Source organism: Mobula birostris, chromosome 4 (genome assembly GCF_030028105.1).
Source record: "Mobula birostris isolate sMobBir1 chromosome 4, sMobBir1.hap1, whole genome shotgun sequence".
Taxonomy (NCBI): domain Eukaryota; kingdom Metazoa; phylum Chordata; class Chondrichthyes; order Myliobatiformes; family Myliobatidae; genus Mobula; species Mobula birostris.
Window position 1 is genome coordinate 175011710 of NC_092373.1, and position 14980 is coordinate 175026689.

The following is a 14980-nucleotide window of genomic DNA, read 5'->3' on the forward strand; positions in this document are numbered from 1 at the left end:
TGAGTGCGTTGAGGCAGTGCATATGGAAAGGAAAACCAGGGTGCAGGACACAATATTACAGTTACAGAGAAAGTACAGCTTAGGTAGTCACTGAAGTGCAAGGGCCATGGCAAGGAAGACAGAGAAATTAAGAGAAATTTACATTTGAGCCAGTCAACCCAATGTTTTATATTCTTCTGCATTTTTTCTCTTTCACTCCTCAGGTCTGCCCTTGGGATCGAGGATGACTCACATTCACCCTGGTACCGTCAGAGGAAACCATGGTCCACAGCAGCAAGTTAGCAGGAGGCCTTTCTCTCATGAACGTTGAGCATACAGCCCTTTCTCTTGTAAGCTTCAATGACAGGATCAATGATGGCTTGGACCAGGAATGTATCCAAATGCCAGCATCACCTTCAGCCTATAGCTGGGGGACCTTGGTTCTGGAGTGAAGTTGCTGCAGATTAAGCAGCTTTCCATTTGAACCACTCCTGCAGGACACTTATTGGGAGTGATAATCCAATATTGCAGAAAGACAGATTAAGAAAAGTGTTGGGGCAAAGATGTAACCTTGTTCACACCAGTGTCATGGAGGCAGATGGCACAGAAACAGGGCCTACAGTCCACCTTGTCCTTGCTGACGGTGATGCTTAGCCACACTAATCCCTTTCCCCCTCTAAGTTCTTTATCCCTCTACTCCCTTCCTGTTCGTGTGCTAGGCCAAATACCCTTTAAATGTGGTAATTGTATCTGTATCTACTACCTCTTCTGCTCGCATGTTCCCAATGTTCACCACCCTCAAATCTTACTTTAAATTGCCTCAAATCTCTTTTTAACTTTTCCACTCTTACCACAGTTTGTAACCTTTTATTGTAGAATGCCCTGCCTGTGGATAAAAGACTCCGACTGTCTAACCTGTCAATGTCTCTCATGTGGTCAACCTCCATTTGGTCACTTGTCAGACTCCTACGTTCCACTGTGAATAAGCTCGGCCTGTCCAATCTCTCCTTATAATGTTCCGCGTAACATCCTGGTAACTTTCCTGCACTCACTTTATAGTCACTGCATTCCACTTGTAAGGCAGCTTGGCAACCCAAGTTGTACACAATGCTCTACGTGCAGCCTAACCAATATTTCGTACAGCTGTAACAAGACATCCCAACCTTTATAGTCAATGCCTCGTACTATGAATGCAAGAATACTAAAAATATTTTTCAACTTCCGAGTCACTTGTGTCATCACTTTCAGGGAGCTCTGAACTTGCACCCCAAGGTCCCTCTGTACATCGATGCTCCTCAGGTCCCTGCCATTTACTCTGTCTGTCTCACCAGAATTTGACCTCCCAATGTGCATTACCTCAAACATGTCTGAATTAAATTTCATCTGCCGCCACTCCACTCAACTTTACAGTTGATCAATGTTCTTCAGTATCCTTGAATAACCTTGTTTGCTGTCTGTACCCCAGACCACAGTCACTGACATTCTCATCCAACTTGGAGGGGCGGAGCAAAGTCAGGATGGCGCTAAACAGCAACTCCTTTGTTTGCATCTTCAGAAACAGCTCTATTTCTATCTTTAATATCCCTTTTTTTCCATTTTCGAGGTTCTTTTGAAGACCCTGACCTGGAGCTACACAGTGACTTTGGTTCTTTGCAGGAATGGGACCCACTCTCAGGGCTACTTTTTGACACCCCAAGGACGCAGCCTGGAAGACTAGTGCGCCTTCAGGGTTCCGGATTTTCATGGCTCTGGGGACGTGCTGATTCTAGGCTGGTGCCCCTGACTGAAGCATCACAGGAGAACACAGAACATCAGGAGCAGAGGGTTAGCTGCTGTGGGTTGTGTGTCTGGAGATCTGCCTCTTCCTGGGGCCAAATCACTGGACGCAGAGCTTGGAAAGAGCGACAAACTTTTAACATCATAAATCAGCAAGTGGTTTGTTATGTCTCCCCTTTTGCTGTGAAACAGGGACACCTCTTTTTCCCTTATTAGGGAGAGAGAGAGAGCCTGTGGTATGTCGAATAACCGGTGAACGAGTGGTCTTTGAGGTACTGCAAATCTGTGTCTTTATTAATGTTGCTGCATGCTTTAGTGCTCGGTGGAGGGCACTGGTGCTTTTTTGCTGGTGGGGGGATTCATTGCCTTGCTGCTGCTTATGAATGGGAGAGGGAGTGGGGGGTGCTTTGGGGTTCTGACGTTTAACTGTCATTCATTCTTTGGGGCACTCCTCTGTTTTCATGGATGTTTGTGAAGAAAGTGAATTTCAGGATGTATATTCTATACATTTCTCTGACATTAAATGTACCTATTGAACATATTGAAGTCATCGACATAAATTACAGTTAATGAAGGTTCCAGCACTGATCTCTCTGGTAAACTACTGTTTACAATCTTCAAGTCAGTGGAGCAGCCCTCCAACACTACCCTCTGCCTCCCATCACCAAGATCATTTTAGATCCAGTTTGCCAACACATGTCTAATCCTTTGTTTTTAACATTCTGGCCCATTCAACCACGTGTGACTTCATCAACTTATACTGAGAATGGACCCACGCACACAAAATGGTGGAAGAACTCAATGGATCAGGCAGCATCTATGGAGAGAAATGAATAGTTGATGTTTTGGGCTGAGACCCTTAATCAGGTCTGGAAAGCAAGTGGACCTATTGGTCAACCTCATGGCTTGGATTGTGAATTTAATGTGAGCAGCTGAGTCTGGGGATTGAGTCCCACAGATCTTTCCTAAACCCCATCCCACTCGCTCACCAAAGACCTCATTGAAGTTGAGAAAAGCCCAGTACGGTGGTTGCTGCTCCTCCTATTGCTGCTGATGTAGACCTTGTCCTCCTCTGCCTTCTGGTGGACAGAATTCATACTGCGATTTGTTCAGTCACTGGGAGGAGGGGAATGGGGAAGAATTTGGGAAAGAGCTGCTGACAGCACGGAGCCACAGCTGGACTTGTCTCCTATCAGCAAAATGGTCACAATTACCTTTATGTTTCGATGGAACGTTCTCACTTTTCCAGATGTAAAGGTCACGATAGCCAATGTTGCACTTAAATAGGATTAACTTAAACAGAATTGTGGAAATGACTGATTTGACTTTGATAAGATTCACTTAATTTTCTTGCAATTGAAGACTGATTTGATTAAACTTTGCAAATAATTCTAAAATAAATAAGCAATGCCACGCCGAATATTCCTGTGGTGATTACTGAATGAAGCATTCAAGTTTTCAAAGAATTTTATCACAGCTTCAAACAGCATGTAAAAGCATCTCAGGCAGTTTCCTTTTGAGAGCCATCTGACTTCTGTGTGCAACAGCAAGCATGCAAACTGTTCATCATTCAAGGAAGTGATAACTCCAAGGTGGCATCCTATCCTGTCATTGATGGTATCCCATGTGTTGAACAAGCAAGAATGTTGGTGAGTGGAATGTCCTTCTCTTTGAAACATTTCTTAACATCCCAAAGTACTGACTCCCCTTCCAGTCCTCTTGCAAATAACAACTTTTGAACCATGCTTTCAAATTTTATGAAGTGAATATAACCAAGAAGCAAAGACTCATTGCCTGTAAGTTGACGCAGATCAAATTCTGTTGTCCTAAGTATGTTGCACAATGCGTCTTCCACATTCTTAGATATTTCATTTATTCATCTTTGAACAGAGTTGTCGCTGGAGCGGAATTGCTTTAATTATTTGGACTGGTGACTTATGCAAAACCTCGCTTACTACTGACAGAATCAGTTCTTCTCCAGTTGTATGGGTTTTTCCAGATTTAGCGGTGAGCAATGAAATGTCGTATGAAACATGCAAACCATCACTGTTTTGTTGTGAAGTGCTGCAAACATGTGTTTGAAGTGTTTTGCGTTTCTGAAAAGTTTTACAAAGTGGCTGAAAATAAGCCAAGTTCTTGTTTTCTTTATCAAAGTGTATTCTCTTCAAATGTTCATCGAGTCTGGATGGTTTCATCACCTCACTTGAAAAAAATCTTTTCACACAACAGACACACTAGCAGCTGTTGGTTGCTTGGGCTAGTATAAATCCATATTTCAGATACTCCACACTATAGCTACACTTCTTATTTTTGTTTGGTCTGCTTCTGGCATTTTCGTTATCGATTAACGACCACAATCAATCACCTACTGTTTAAGCTTAACCTCCAGAACTGCAATCAATAAAGAGGAAGGTTACAATGTCATCACAGCTCAAGCAAAACTGGACTCTCTGCCTGAAAGTATATAAAGTGGAGCAGTGATATTGTGATTGGGCCGTAGGGCACAGAAATGCAGTTAAGACCATTTGAAAGAGTAGGTTCTGAACTTTATCCCACTAATCATCATAACCTAATTCAAAGTTCAAAGTAAACTTATTATCAAAGTACAAATATGTCACCATATACAACCCTGAGATTTGTTTTGTTGTGGGCATACTCAATAAATCCAATAACTTTAATAGAATCAATGAAAGATTCACAGGAACTGCATCACTGCTAACACTGCACTACAGTAGTGAACAGCAATATTGTGGAGTCCGGGCCCAGAGATAACACGATTTCTTCTGTCCAGATTTCTCATGATATGCCAAATACAGAAGTGCCACATTGTTTTCCAACAACTATAACACACTTCAAGAAAAATTAAAAAGAGTAGGGGCTAGCTAGAGATAAGGTGATTATATGATCATTGTAATTCATTACGAGGAACTGAGGATCAAATGCTTATAATAAGTAACTTATTTCTTAAACTAAGCCTGTAATCTCTCAGCCACTCCCTTGCAACTAAGCACCATCCATTTTATCTTTATTGCTCCCACTGCCCCCAAGGGGGCAATATCACCCACTTTGGGAACCAAGGTTCTAGAGCAATATAATCATTCATTTGAAATATATTCAGATCAATTTATTTGAAGAGATAAGCTCGTATTTGGTTTAAAAATAAACCAATGAACTTTGACCACAGCAGAATGTTTGTAAGCAGAATGTATAGGTTTATGGTATGGAGTAAGAGTTTCGAGGTAATATAAGGAAGGTCTAATGAAAGGCCTAGATAGAGTAGATGTGCAGAGGATGTTTCCAGTTGTGGGAGGGTCTATTACCAAAAGGCACAGCTTTCATTAAGACATCCCTTTAGAACAGAGATGAAGAGGAATTCCTTTAGCCAGAGTTTGGAATTCATTGCCACAGGTGGCTGTAGAGACCAAGTCAGTGGGTATATTTAAAGCAGAGGTTGATAGGTACTTAATTAGTAAGAGTGTCAAATGTTATGGGGAGAAGGAAGGAGCTTGGAGTTGACAGGGGAAGTAAATCAGCTATGATTCAATGGTGGACCAGACATGATGGGCCAAATGGCCTAATTCTGCTGCTATATCTTTTGGTCTTAGGGAAGAATTGTTTTCACCCAGAGGATGGATGGAGTCCGGTCACACTGCCTGAGGGAGGGGACAGAGACTCTTACAGCATTTGACAGGCATCTAGAAGGGTGAAGGCATTGAGGGAGTTGTTAAGTGGGATTAGAGGGGACAGGCGGATATGTACACTGGGCTGAAGGGCTGAAGGGCCCATTCCCTGCTATACATGTCTGTGACTCATACACATACTGTATATGTTCAACTTATTAAAGGAATTCTTTCTAATGATGACCACAAGTACTCTTGTTACACAACTGAAAGCCAGTGGAAAATTCAGGGGGTTTTAGATCAAGTCCTTAAATTGCTTCACTAATACTGGGAAATTAATCATCCGTGTAAATTGTTGCAGAGGGAAATAGGAACAGTCATAAATCAGATCACATGCAGTGAGTTATCAGAGCGCAGTGTGGACCTGAACCGTCTAGGGTCAATCACCAGTACGAAGTTGGGTTGGACAACCTGACCTCATCCCATCACAGACATTCCCTTTGTCTGCTTCATCCCTCCCCCACCCCTGCTGCAAATTAAAACCAACTCATTTGACTCTCTTTCCCAATTCCACCGGCGGGTCTTTGACCTGAAATGACAAGTCTGTTTCAAACATACAAAAAGTTGAGAGAATGTACTACCTGTTTCAAGGGCAGCTTCTATCCCATGGTTACTAGATTCTTGAATGAATCTCTTGTAAGTAAAAGATAAACTCTTTTTCTCTCAACCTACCTCGTTGTAGCCTTGCACTTCATTTATCTACCTGCACTGCACTTTGTCTGTCCCCGTAACTCTATACCTTACATTCTGGTTTCCCTTTCCTCCCTGAATGTACTCATGTATGGAATGATCTGCTAGATGTCGGTGAAACAAGAGCTGTTCACTCTGTCTCTGTACACAGCCAGTTAAACATTCCACAGGTGTTGCCCAATCAGGTTCTGTTGCATGTCTGGACGATTCTGGAATATTCCAATGACTTTTTATAGCATACTGCCCTCTGGAGGAAAACATGACGCAGGGAAACTCCACATCCCTGGTCCAAGGATCCAAGCTCACACTCTGTGCAAAGTCTTGCATATTTTGGATTTATGATGCCCACTTCAGGTCCCAGACACCAGGGTGGATAGTCTGAGTGCCTGCGAAGGGAGATTTATCAGGGTTGTCCCTCCTCTGGTCTCTGTGCATCCATGGCTGTGTCACCACCCACAGCTCCAATCTGCTAATTAAATTTGCAGATGATACTACCTTGATTGACCTTATCTCAAAAATAATGAGGCACCCTACAGAAAAGAAGTCATCACCCTGACACAGTGGTGTCAAGAAAACAACCTCTCCCTCAATGTTACAAAACAAAGGAGCTGGTTGTGGACTACAGGAGGAATGGAGACAGGCGAACCCCTATTGACCTCAATGGATCTGGGGTTGAGAGGGTGAACAGCTTCAAGTTCCTCGGTATACACATCACCGAGGATCTCACGTGGTCTGTACATACCGGCTGTGTGGTGAAAAAGCACAACAGCGCCTCTTTCACCTCAGATGGTTGAAGAAGTTCGGCATGCATCCCCAAATCCTAAGGACTTTCTACAAGGGCACAATTGAGAGCAACACAAAGTTGCTGGTGAACGCAGCAGGCCAGGCAGCATCTCTAGGAAGAGGTGCAGTCGACGTTTCGGGCTGAGACCCTTCGTCGGGACTAACTGAAAGAAGAGCTAGTAAGAGATTTGAAAGTGGGAGGGGGAGGGGGAGATCCAAAATGATAGGAGAAGACAGGAGGGGGAGGGATGGAGCCAAGAGCTGGACAGGTGATTGGCAAAAGGGATATGAGAGGATCATGGGACAGGAGGCCCAGGGAGAAAGAACAATGGGAGGGGGGAAACCCATACCCCTTGCCCATCCTCTGGGTTTTTCCCCCCTCCCCCTTTTCTTTCTCCCTGGGCCTCCTGTCCCGTGATCCTCTCATATCCCTTTTGCCAATCAACTGTCCTGCTCTTGGCTCCATCCCTCTCCCTCCTGTCTTCTCCTATCATTTCGGATCTCCCCCTCCCCCTCCCACTTTCAAATCTCTTACTAGCTCTTCCTTCAGTTAGTCCTGACAAAGGGTCTCGGCCCAGAACGTCGACAGTACCTCTTCCTAGAGATGCTGCCTGGCCTGCTGTGTTCACCAGCAACTTTGTTGTGTGTTGCTTGAATTTCCAGCATCTGCAGAATTCCTTGTGTTTGCGTTTTACAATTGAGAGCATCCTGACTGGTGGTATGTACGTTAAGTGAACAGAGTGGACTAGTGTAGGAGGCTTTATATTGCTAGTTTAATGAGTTTGGCACACAGTTGTGGGCTGGAGGGCCTGTTCCTGTGCTTCCTGCTTGTGTTCTGTGAGGGCTGCTCCTCCACTGTGAGCAGTCTTGGCCAGATGTTCCCAGGAGTCAATGAGGGCTGTGTGGTTCTTCGGGGGTTTGGATCATATCCTTGATTCTTTTCTTCTGCCCATCTACAATCTTTCCAGTGCCAGGCTGAGTCTGGTGTTGGGAGTGCAAATGAACTGGGCTGCCCAGTTGGTAATGGAATTGGATTAATACTGTCACATGTATCAAGATATTGTGAAAAGCTTTTGTCTTGCGTGCATTCAAGGCAAATCACTCCATATACACTCATTGGCCACTTTATTAGCTATACCTATACACCTGCTTGTTAATGCAAATATCTAATCAACCAATCATGTGGCAGCAACTCAATACATAAAAAACATGCAGATATGGTCAAGAGCAACAAATACAAAAGGCAGGGGGCTCTGCCCGAAACGTCAACCGTACTCTTTTCCTAAATGCTGCTTGGCCTGCTGAGTTTCTCCAGCATTTTGTGAGTGTTGCTTGGATTTCCAGCATCTGCAGGTTTTCTCTTGTTTGAGATATGGTCAAGAGGTTCCGTTGTTGTTCAGACCAAACATCAGAAGGGGAGGAAATGTGATCTAAGTGACTTTGACTGTGGTATGATTGTTGGTACCAGACAGGATGGTTTGAGTATCTTGGACACGACTGACCTTCTGTGATTTTCACGCACCCCAGTCTCTAGAGTTTACAGAGAATAGTAAGGGAAACAAACAGAAACATCCAGTGGGGAGCTGTTCTTTGGGTGAAAACACCTTGTTAATGAGAGAAGTCAGAGGAGAATGGGCAGACTGGTTCAAGCTGACAGGAAGGTGACAGTAACTCAAATAGCCACGCGTTACAACAGTGGTGTGCAGAAGAGCATCTCTGAACACGTGAAATATTGAACCTACAGCAGCGGAAGTCTGCAAACAACATTCAATAACTACTTTATTAGGTACAGGAGGTACTTTAAGGAAATAAGAACAAAACAGAATGCAGAATATAATGCAGCAAGTGTCATACAGGTAAATAAACAGATTGCAAGGACCATGACTCATTTGATCAGAAGATCAAGAGTTCATCTTTTAGCATACGAGAGGTCTATTCAAGAGTATGATAACAGCAGGAGAGAAGCTGTTCTTGAAGCCTGGTGGTATGTACTCTCAAACTTTCGGATTTTCTCCCAAAACGAAGAGGGAAAAAGAAAGGATGACCAGGGTGGGAGAGGTCTTTCATTATGTTGGCTGCTTTTCCAAGACAATGGGAAGTGTAGATGGAGTCAATGGAACAGAAGCTGTTTTGCCTGATGGACTGGGCTGTGTCTGCAACTCTTTATGATTTCTTCTGATCTCAGGAAGAGCAAATGCCATTCTAAGCTGTGATGCATTCAGATAGATATTTACAAGATTGTTAAGTCATCAGAGACATGCAAATTTCCTTAGCCTTCTGAGGAAGTAAAGGCGTCAGTGTGCTTTCCTGGACATACCTTTCATGTGGTTGGGCCAGGACAAGCTTTTGGTGGAGCTGATTGGGTCTCAAGAGCTGGGACCTTGGAATGAGAGAGGTCACATATCATCAGGTACCTGGTGTCAGTTGTCCACATGTCTGAAACACAGAGGAGAGCAGGGATCACTGGAGTCCGATAGACCATGACATTTGTGCCAGGTCCGAGGTCTTGATCTTCAAACTCTTCTTTCCTCAATCATATGGTGAAGACCACGTTCCCTCAGTAGCAGCCTTTGGCCACTTGGAGGAGAGAGTTCTGAACAGGCCTGGTAGTGACCTTCCCTGTGTCAGGGAGGCCCCTGTATTGAAGATGGTCACAATGATGGCATCTCTGAGACTCTCTGGAATATTCTCCCTTTCCCATGCATGGGTGATGAGGTTGTGGAGTTGTGGATCCTAATCACAAAGCTGAAGCGGGTTTTCTCAGCTCCTTGTTGGTCAGGTGTGGCAGCAGGACCAGTCTGAATAGGTTGTTGTTGAATGGAGTCACAGCTGTGGAGGTCTCTGAAGCTTTCATTCCTTCTTCTCTGTGGGTTAGACCTGGGCATTACAGTGGCAGTAGCCTTTTCCACCACATCATGGCTGTCAGCAGGCTCTCTCCACCCCTCGTCTGTTCTTTACATCTTGGGTTTCTGTTGGACCTCAGCGCTAAGGAGCCTGCAGTGTTCATTCCTTTCTCTCGAGAACAGATGGAGCATCCAGTCCAGGAACACCTCACATTGTGGCTAATTCTCTCCTCGGTATCTTAGTCATTCTGTTAAACCAGTCTAGGTCCTTGCTATAGATTAGTCAAGATCACACACCTTGACAAGTTACAAGTAATGAGCTGAAACACAGGACCATAAGATATAGGAACAGAATTAGGCTATTTGGCCCATTGAGTCTGCTCTACAATTTCTTCAGGACTGATCCAATTTTCCTCTCAGCCCCAATCTCCGCCTTCTCCCTGTTTCCCTTCATGCCCTGACCAATCAGGAGTCTATTAACCTCTGCCTTAAATATACATAAAGACTTGGCCTCCACAGCTGCCTGTGGCAAAGAATTCCACAGATTCACCACTCTCTGGCTACAGAAATTCCTCCTCATCTCCATTCTAAAAGACGCACCTTTATTCTGAGGCTGTGTCCTCTGGTCTTAGACTCTCCCACCATAAGAAACATCCTCTCCACATTCACTCTATCAAAGCCTTTCACTATTGGATAGATTTTAATGAGGTTGCCCCTCATTCTTCTGAATGCTAGTGAATATGGGTCCAGAGCCATCAAACACTCTTCATATGACAAGCCATTCAATCCTGGAATCATTTTTGTGAACCTCCTTTGAACCCTCTCTAGTCTCAACATATCCTTTCTAAGATAAGGGGCCCAAAACTGTTTACAATACTCCAAGTGAGGCCTCAGCAGTGCTTCATAAAGCCTCAACATTAATTCCTTGCTTTTATATTTCAGTCCTCTAGAAATGAAAGTTAACATTGCATTCACCTTCCTCATCACAGATTCAACCTGCAAATTAACCTTTAGGGAATCCTGCATAAAGACTCCCAAGTCCCTTTGGACCTCAGTTTGTATTTTCTCTCCATTTAGAAAATGGTCAACTCTTCCATTTCTTCTGCCAAAGTGCATAGTCATAGTCATAGTCATACTTTATTGATCCCGGGGGAAATTGGTTTTCGTTACAGTTGCACCATAAATAATTAAATAGTAATAAAACCCATAAATAGTTAAATAGTAATATGTAAATTATGCCAGGAAATAAGTCCAGGACCAGCCTATTGGCTCAGGGTGTCTGACCCTCCAAGGGAGGAGTTGTAAAGTTCGATGGCCACAGGCAGGAATGACTTCCTATGATGCTCTGTGTTGCATCTCAGTGGAATGAGTCTCTGGCTGAATGTACTCCTGTGTCCAACCAGTACATTATGTAGTGGATGAGAGACATTGTCCAAGATGGGATACAACTTGGACAGCATCCTCTTTTCAGACTCCACCGTCAGAGAGTCCAGTTGGCATGACCATACACTCCCCAACTGTATTCCATCTGCCATTTCTTTGCCCATTCTCCTAATCTATCTAAGTCCTTCTGTAGCCTCTCTGCTTCCTCAAAATTACCTGCCCTTCTTCCTATCTTCATATCATCTGCAAACTTTGTAAGAAAGCCATCAATTTCATCATCCAATCATTGACATATAACATAAAAAGAATTGGTCCCAACGCAGACCCCTGTGGAACACTACGTAATAGGCAGAAAAAGCTCCCTTTATTCCCATTCTTTGCCTCCTGCTAATCAGCCACTGCTTTATTCATGCTAGAATCTTTCCTGTAATACCACAGGCTCATAGCTTGTTAAGCAGCCTCATGTGTGGCACCTTGTCAAAGGCCTTTTGAAAACCTGAGTACACAACTGCTTCTCTATTGTCTATCCTGCGTGGTATTTCTTCAAAAAAATTCCAACAGATTTGTCAGGTAAGATTTTCCCTTGAGGAAACTGTGCTGAGTACAGCCTATTTTATCAAGTACCTCCAAGTACCCTGAGACCTCATCCTTAATAACCAACTCTAGTATCTTCCCAACCACTGGGGTTAGTCTAATTGGCCTTTAGTTCCCTTTCTTCTGTCTCTCTCCCTTCTTGAAGAGTGGAGTGACATTTCCAATTTTCCAATGTTCCGGAACCATTCCAGAACCTAGTGATTCTTGAAAGATCGTTACTAATGCTTCCATGGTCTCTTCAGTTCTTTCAGAACTTTGGGGTGTACACCATCAGGTCCAGGTGACTTCTCCACCTTGAGACCTTTCAGTTTTTCAAGAACCTTCTCTCCAGTTATGGTAGCTTCACACACTTCATGCCCCGACACCTGAAACTTCCATATTACTACTAGTGTCTTCCACAGTGAAAACTGATGCAAAATACTCATTCAGTCCATTGGCTATTTCATTGTTCCCCATTACTACCTCTCCAGCATCATTTTTCAATGGTCTGATATCCACTCTTGCTTCTCTTTTACATTTTATTTAGCTGAAGAAACTTTTGGCTTTTTAAAATATTATTGGCTAGCTTACATTCATATTCCATCTTTACTTTCTTAATAACTTTCTAGTTGTCCACTGTTGGTTTTTAAAGCTTCCCAATCCTCTAACTTCCCACTAATTTTTGCTCTATTACAATACCCTCTCTTTGGCTTTTATGTTGGCTTTGACTTCTTGTCTTACCCATGGTTGTGTCATCTTGCCTTTCAAATACTTCTTCCTCTCTGGGATGTATATATCCTGTGCCTTCTATATTGCTTCCAAAAATTCCAGCCATTGCTCATCTGCCGTCATCCCTGCCAGTGTTCTTTTCCAGTCAATTCTGGCCAACTCCTCTCTCATGCCTCTGTAATTCCCTTTACTCCACTGAAATGCTGATACATCTGACTTTAGCATCTCCTCAAATTTCAGGGTGAATTCTATCATATTATGATCACTTGCCCCTAAGGGCTATTTTATCAATTCTGGTTCATTGCACAACATCCAATCCAGTATAGCTTATCCTCCAGAGGGCTCAATCATGAGCTGCTCTGAAAGCCATCTCATAGGCACTCTAGAAACTCCCCCTCCTGTAATCCAGCACCAACCTGATTTTCCCAATCTATCTGCGTTTTGAAATCCCCAATGACTGTTGTAACATTGGTCTTTTTGCATGCATTTTCTACCTCCGTTGTAATTTGTAGACCATATCCTTACTACTGTTTGAAGGTCTGTCTACAACTCTCATGAGGGTCTTCTTACCCTTGCAGTTCCTTAACTCTATCCACAATGATTCAACACTTCCCAACAGTATGTCACCAACATCCAAACATCCGGCTAGACACAGAGATTCTCCCCACCCTCTTCTGTCAGACAGGATAGAGTTTGACTCTTGCCAGCTTAAGGCTACATTATTTTCTTAAGTTTGTTGTCAATTTCCCTGGCAGTTAGAAATATAGACTGTGGTCATTGGAGAATTAACTGCAGCAATACACAAAGCACTGGAGGGACTCTGCAGGTCAAGCAACATTACAGAGGGAAATAGAAAGATAGATACTTCATTGATCCTCTTCTTCTTCTTCTTCTTGCGCCCTTAACTCCTGGTGGAGTCGTCGGGGTGCCGTCATGACAAGCTTTGCACCAGTTTGGTGTGCTCATCATGCGGCGTGTCTTGGGCATCTGAAACCTGGCGGAGCCCATCCCTCTCCAGGTTTGACCACAGCCGATTTCCTCCAACTAGGTGGCTCGCCTTGGTCATGAACACGTGGCCGTTGTAGTTCATCTGAGAACCTTTCCATCCTGGCCGGTGACTTCATCATGGAAGTTATTTGCCCAGTGGTGCCGTGTTAACACCACCCCCTCACGTGGTTTAGCCCGCCAGCTGAAGCGGTTTACCGGGGTATGGCGCTTGGAGCCAACACGTGAGAGATTTAGGAGATGGATGAGGATCGGTGATGCCCGTAGGGAGCAGCGTGCCAGACATCAAAGGTACTACCTCTATCCAGAGCCCCCTATACCCCCACTTTATTGATCCCAAAGGAAATTACAGAGTCACAGTAGCATTTCAAGTGCACAGATATACAAATATTAGAAGAGAAGTAAGAAAGAATAAAAAATAAGTTACCTCAAACAGTCTAACAGGAGGGTGGGGGGGTCATCACTTCCTCGGCTATAGATTGACTCATTATGTGGATATTTTGGGTCAAGAACTTTCAGCTGGAGTGGAACGAGAGAGCGGAGATAGCCAGTATATAATGGTCGGAGAAGGAGGTGGAGCAGGAGCTGGCAGGTGATGTTGATTTAGGTGAATAAAAGTATTAAAGTAAAGTGAAATTTATTTTCAAAGTATGCATATGTCACTATATGCTGCCTTGAAATTCATTTTCTTACAGGCATTTTGTCCTGGATATGACTCTAAATTGCAACCGGTGATGAGGCTCTGACTGGGGACTTTCAGAGCTTTGGGGAAAGTGGAGTTACCCCTTAGTCATTCATTGCTCCCAGGGTCGCTCTAACCCAGAACGGTAGCACCTGCAAGGGTTCCTGCTCAGGATACAAGCGAAGGCCAACGGCAGATCCAGCAGGTTCAGTAACTGAACTTATGACAGAGAAGGCGGATGAGCTAGGACTTCAAATGTCAATGGCGATAGTACAGGCGGATGAGCATCTGAGAAGAGAAATGGTGATTTCTTTAGTTCACCCAATGGTAGGCAATAGCAAACCACCGCTGCTAGATATTAGGTTTCCTGGAATCTATTTACTAAGAAAACCATGGCCAAACTCACAAAATGTATCACACAACAGTGTCAAGAGGATCTTCAAGACAATTCTGAAGATGCTTCACTCGGTAGAGATGATTCTGGTCAGCAGGGGATCCCCCACCGTCATCAAGCTACTGCTCATTAAATTCAAGTAACACAAAAGAAAATTATTGTCACTTGCAATGTAAGAACCTTATATCAAGCAGGAAGACTGAACAATGTGATAAATGAAATGGAAAGACAAAAGATTAACATCATGGGAATTAATGAAGTTCTTTGGATAGGTGCTGGGACATGTCAGGATAGAAATAAAACACTAATTTATTCTTGTGGAACATCCCATACTAATGGAGTAGGAATTCTTATGGATGAAAACATGGCAAAAAGTGTTTTAGGACATAGGGCAATATTAGAAAGAGTGCTCTTTGTTAGATTCAGAGGACAACCATTTGATTTAGCAATTATACAGGTATAT

The 14980-nt window shown here is 43.6% G+C and overlaps 1 protein-coding gene across 1 annotated transcript in view; it reads right to left on the minus strand.

Annotated features, from left to right (window-relative positions):
* The window catches only part of LOC140197085 (uncharacterized), a 70850-nt gene that overhangs the window by 50713 nt on the left and 5157 nt on the right, over positions 1-14980 (minus strand). The window lies entirely within an intron of this gene.